Source organism: Peromyscus californicus, unplaced genomic scaffold, assembly GCF_007827085.1.
Source record: "Peromyscus californicus insignis strain IS unplaced genomic scaffold, ASM782708v3 Scaffold_17__1_contigs__length_78620276, whole genome shotgun sequence".
Classification (NCBI taxonomy): domain Eukaryota; kingdom Metazoa; phylum Chordata; class Mammalia; order Rodentia; family Cricetidae; genus Peromyscus; species Peromyscus californicus.
In genome coordinates, this window is record NW_026294469.1 from 1,764,686 (window position 1) to 1,770,069 (window position 5,384).

A 5,384-nucleotide genomic window follows, 5' to 3' on the forward strand; every position below is an offset into this window, starting at 1 on the left:
GACCCACCCCTGAGGCGCACAAACATCTGTAACTCCAGTTCTGGGGATCCTACTCCCTCTTCTGGCCTCAAGGGCACTGAATACCCCGGGTGCAAAGGTATCCACGCAGGAAAGCACCTACACACTCAAAATAAAAGTAAACACATTTGACAAAAGTAAAAAAAATCAAAGCCTGGAAGACAGTTGAGGAAATAAAAATGTTCACCTCACAGGGAAAGCCGACAGTGATGGTTCTAGGTTCTTACAAAAAGGAACTGAAACATCCTTGTTCAAAGGAGAAGCAACTGTGGCTGTGCCCTTCAGAGAGCAGAGGGACCAGAGCTCACAGCGGAGGTTGGGGAGCTGAGCTGGCAGAGGTGGGAAAGGACCAGGGCAGGAAGTGGGAGCGCTTCACACTTTTCCCCCTCAGATACTTTTGTTTGTTCTTATTTTCTGTTTTTAGAAATAGACTCTCTTTAATCCTGTACAATCTGGCTTTGAATTCACTATGTGAATTCATCCGACTGACCTCCATGTTACAGTGGTCCACCTGTCTCCGTTTCCTGAAACTGGGATTACGGAGTGAGCTGCCATACCTGGCTGTGAAATGGGACTCTACCAGCGCAGGATGAGCGATCATTAACCAAAATGTGTTGGGTCAGAAGAAATCTGGAGTTTGGATTTTTCAATAAAGACTTGCCATATGTAGTAAGGTATTCTGGGAAGGAACCCCAGTGTAAAATCAAAATTTGTGGTTTACACACCCTCTACTTTGAAAGTAGTTTCATACAGCATTTTACACCATTTTGTACATGAAATACAGATGCATTGGGTGGAATGTTCCACTTGTGGGACCATGTCAGTATGGAACACAGCGTCATGTTCAGCCTATACTATTGCTATCACTAGTGGTAGCTCAAGTTTTTGTTTGCCTAGTAGTGGAAGCTGGCAATAAACAGGTATATACAAGCCAGAAGTAGTGGCTTGTGCCTGTAGTTCTAATACTCAGGAGCTGATGCAAGAGATTTGCCTCAAATTTCAGACCAGCTGGAGCTACAAAGCAAGATACTCCCTGTGGTGATATATTGTGTACCCCAATAAAGCTTACCTGGGCATCAGAGGACAGAGCCAGACACTAAATTAGACATAGAGGTCAGGCAGTGGTGGCACACACCTTTAATCCCATCACTCAGGAGATGGATCTCTGTGAGTTCAAAACAATATTGAGCTACAGAGAGAAACAGAACCAGGCAGTGGTGACACACGCCTTCAATCCTAGGAAGTAATATGGCAGGACACAGAAAGGTATATAAGGCGTGAGGAAACAGGAACTCTCTTGTGAGGCTGAGGATTTCATAGAGGTAAGCTAATGGCTGGCAGTTCTGCTTCTTCTTTGATCTTTCAGCTTTTGCCCCAATATCTGGCTCTGGGTTTTTTTTTTTTTTTATAAGACCTTTTAAGATTCATGTTACAACTCTCTCAAAACTAACAAGCAAAATGCACACATATAAATGGTTCAGAATTGGGAACATAAATATCCATCTCTGATGGGTAATAAATAAACAGTTTTCTAGAATGGTTGAGTATGTTTGCTCATTGGCAGGAGCAGCCTGGCCTCAAAATCTTGGGAATAGATAATGTGATCCCAGGGAACTAGATCTGGGGACTTGATAGCTGTATACCGATCTATTATTGGGTCTTCGTTCCACCGTTGGACTTGGCACTTGGATACAAAAGCTGTGCTTTATTTTTTCAGAGTTACTTTAGAAAAGCATTTAGTATCATTTACAGGCAGGGCTATGAAAAAAAACTTTCAGGGGGCGATGGAGCCAGAAATGATAGCACACTCCTGTAATCCCAGAACGTGTGAGGCCAACCTGGGCTTCATAGTGAGATGCAGGCCTACCTGGACCAAAAGTCACACCCTGTTCAAAAAAAGAAAAACAAGCCGGGCGGTGGTGGCGCACGCCTTTAATCCCAGCACTCGGGAGGCAGAGCCAGGCGGATCTCTGTGAGTTCAAGGCCAGCCTGGTCTACAGAATGAGATCCAGGACAGGCACCAAAGCTACACAGAGAAACCCTGTCTTGGGGGGTGGGGAGAAAAAGAAAATGAAATTAGAAAGGCCTGTGAAAGCCATCATGTTGCTCTGAAGGTCAGTCTGGAACTCTGCCTTTAAGTCTGCATTTTTTTTTGTTTTGTTTTGTTTTAAGATTTATTTATTATGTATACAGAAGAGGGTGCCAGATCTCATTACAGATGGTTGTGAGCCACCATGTGGGTGCTGGGAATTGAACTCAGGACCTCTGGAAGAGCAGTCAGTGCTGGTGCTCTTAACCTCTGAGCCATCTCTCCAGCCCCCTGCATTGTTCTTTTCACTCATCGGTTTTGCTTCCTGAGAAAATTACACATCCTAGACGGCTCAGGGCCAGACCATCCGGCCTAAGAGGCCAGGCTTGTATAGTGGTTCTTGGATGCTGGTCCAAGCCATGGAGACCCGGTAATTCCCTCTCTGCCCTTCTACCCAGCGTGTCATCTGGTGTGGATGTGAATGTTTTCCTCAGGGTTGAGTTAGCAGAGATTCACTTCTCTCCCCACACTGTCCTTTTCCTCAAACCCAGCTCATAAACAGAAGACTGGACTGTTCTCATGAAATGAAGATCTGCTCTGGGACAGTGCCTCACACTGAAGAACCATTTCCATCTAACTCCAAACTAAACACCACAAGAACACACTATTGCGGTCTCCTTCCTGCTGCTGAACGCAGGGGGCTACTGTTTGGGGATCGAGCAATCTGACCTGGAGGCTTGTCTTCCTCTGTGTATTTTTAGTAAGGCACAGTGAGCTATGGAGACACACAAGCCCGCTGAAGCCATAGGCAACTGGGGTTAGATGGAACTTACTAACTTACTAGGTTGACATTCTAACGAGAGCTGAGTCTTCTTCAATAAAATGGTCTGGAGGTAGGTGAGGTGGGGAGTCCGATCATCACTACACCCCGCTGTGATTTGGAAAGGGAACAGATATAAAGTGTCTCCTGCTGTCTGCCCCTCAAACATCTGGGCATCCCGTTGTTCCTGCTCATATGTGGACTGCTCACCAGCCCTTTTACCTTTCTCTGTTCTAAATTTTTCTGAAAATTAGACTCTCAGAGGGGCCAGCAGGAGCTGCCCCGGACAGCTCGTCTCTACATTCTCTTACCCAGAAGGTGGTAGAGATAAGAACTGTGGCCACCTGCCCAGCCCTGCCCTGGTGGAGCCCTAGTGGAGCCAGGCCGACTGAGCTGGCTGAGGGGCCAGCTGGCCCGTGGCTGAGGAGAACAATAAGGAAGAGGGGTGGCAGAGTCGGATCCAGCCGGCCATTCGTGCTCTGGCCAGGGGACTCCTTGGGTAATTGCTCAACTCTTCCCTTTCTTCTAGTCCAAGGGACAAAAAGGTCGGGCTTTTCGTGACAGAGTTCTCCTGCCTGCAGGTCCCCTCTCTATAGTGGCAGAATCTCAGTGGAGAGCTGGAATGCACACTCCCTCTGATGTTCAATTTTTCACTTTTCCGAGGACTGCCCTGCCTTGTCGGCCAGTTTGGAACCCACGCTGTGTGGAGAGGAGGGGGACAGACAGTGGGGGCAGAAAAGGGCTCCTAAGCCCTGTGAGACAGTCCTCACAACCTCGTAGAGGAGGCTGTGCCAGGCTAAAACAAGAAGTCTTCCTTGTGGAGCCTGGTAAAGGGCTTGGGTGTTCGCCAGGTGAAAGGTTCAGTGTTTAAAAGGGATTGTGTCTGCAGGCAGAGGTGCTGAGCAGCCCTCTGGGTGATCATTTGGAGGAGGGGGAGTTATTATGCCAATTAAGTCAAGACAATGGCGTCTTGTTCCCCTTGCATGAACCCTGATGAAATTGCCTGTCCAGGGGAAGGAAAGTATTTCATTATTGCACCTTTGAAAAAGGATAATCCTTTCTGTATTTCCTTTCGGGCAGGGGGTCTTTTGTTCTCATGTCTCTGATCCACACACGTCCTCAGTGTTAGTTTCAGGGAAGAACACGGTAAAGGTTTTTGTTTTGTTTTGAAGTGCATGATTAAATGGCAGAACTGTTAGAAAAGAAGGACCCATGGCAAGTATTCTGGAATTAACAAACCAGGGGCCTTACTGGGGTGATCTGCTCGGGATTACAGTAGCTCTGAATCTCACCTGCTTCCCTGGGTGGTAGTGGGGATCCTGCATGGGTGAATCGGGGTCTGAGTGAGCTTTTACACTTGGGCCCCAGTGGAGCAGGCCTACAGACACACCTTGGGTGGATATTTAACTATAAAAAATTAATGCTTGTTACTTTCCTTTCAATTTTATTTTTTAAATTTTTATTTATATTTATTTATTTTTGGTTTTGGAAACAGGGTTTCTCTGTGTAGCCCTGACTGTACTGGAACTCACTCTGTAGACTAGGCTGGCCTCTAACTAGAGATTCACTTGCCTCTGCCTCCTGACTGCTGGGATTAAAGGCGTGTGCCACCACCGCCTGACCTAATTTTATTTTTTTGAGATTTGAAATTTTTTATTTTATTTTATGGGTGTTTTGCCTGCGTGCGTCTGTGTACCACATAGGTGCTACAGTGCCCGGGGAGGGCATTGGATCCCCCTGGGACTGGTGTTTTGAGTGGTTGTGTACAGCCGTAAGTGCTGGGAATGGAGCCCAGGCCCTCTCTCTGCAAGGATAACAAGCCCTCTTAGCCACTGTGCCGTCTCTCCAGGCCCAGAATTAGCTTTCTAACAGAATTCTGCAAGTCTCCAGAGTCATCGCACTCAGCCCTCAGTACCTTAGTTTCAATGTTCCTGCTACAGACAAACTTGTCATCTGCCTGCCTGTCTGTCTGTCTTATCTGTCCATTGCCACCCAACTACCACAGCGCTCAAGAAGGTTTTGCACTTTGCGCTATCATTTATCCTTACAGCACACAGCATTAAAAAGAAAGTGAACTGGATTGTCTTCTAAAAAATAATCCATCACTGTCGAGACTAGAGCCACATCCTGACATGGCGCTTGTTCTGGTGGGCTAGAATTCTCCAAGAGAATCTGCTGGTCTTGATTCATTGTTAGAGGCCTTCAGTGTCCCTCTTAGTGCCCAGATCAGAAACACGTGAAAAAAAAAAATTGAAGAGGCAACGTAGACGAGCCAGATTTGATGAGATGACCCAAAGGCACTTTTGAGAAGGCCTAAGGACCTGGGTTCGGTCCCTGGATTCCAAAAGGTGCAGGAGAGAACTGTCTCCTGAGAGTTGTCCTCTGATTTCTCTGCCTGAACCATGGCATAGACTTAACCTGCGTGTGCACACACACACCAATTAAATAAACGTGGACATGAATGTTGATTGACACGAGACCTAGAGGCTATCCTTTAAGTCAAATCAACATCTTTGG

At 46.7% G+C, this 5,384-nt stretch overlaps 1 non-coding gene across 1 annotated transcript; it reads left to right on the forward strand.

Annotated features, from left to right (window-relative positions):
* Positions 1 to 4,974: 4,974 nt before the first annotated feature.
* LOC128113107 (small nucleolar RNA SNORA3/SNORA45 family) lies at positions 4,975 to 5,105 on the forward strand. The gene has a single exon (XR_008219334.1). It is a non-coding gene; the product is annotated as a small nucleolar RNA SNORA3/SNORA45 family (small nucleolar RNA).
* Positions 5,106 to 5,384: the final 279 nt, after the last annotated feature.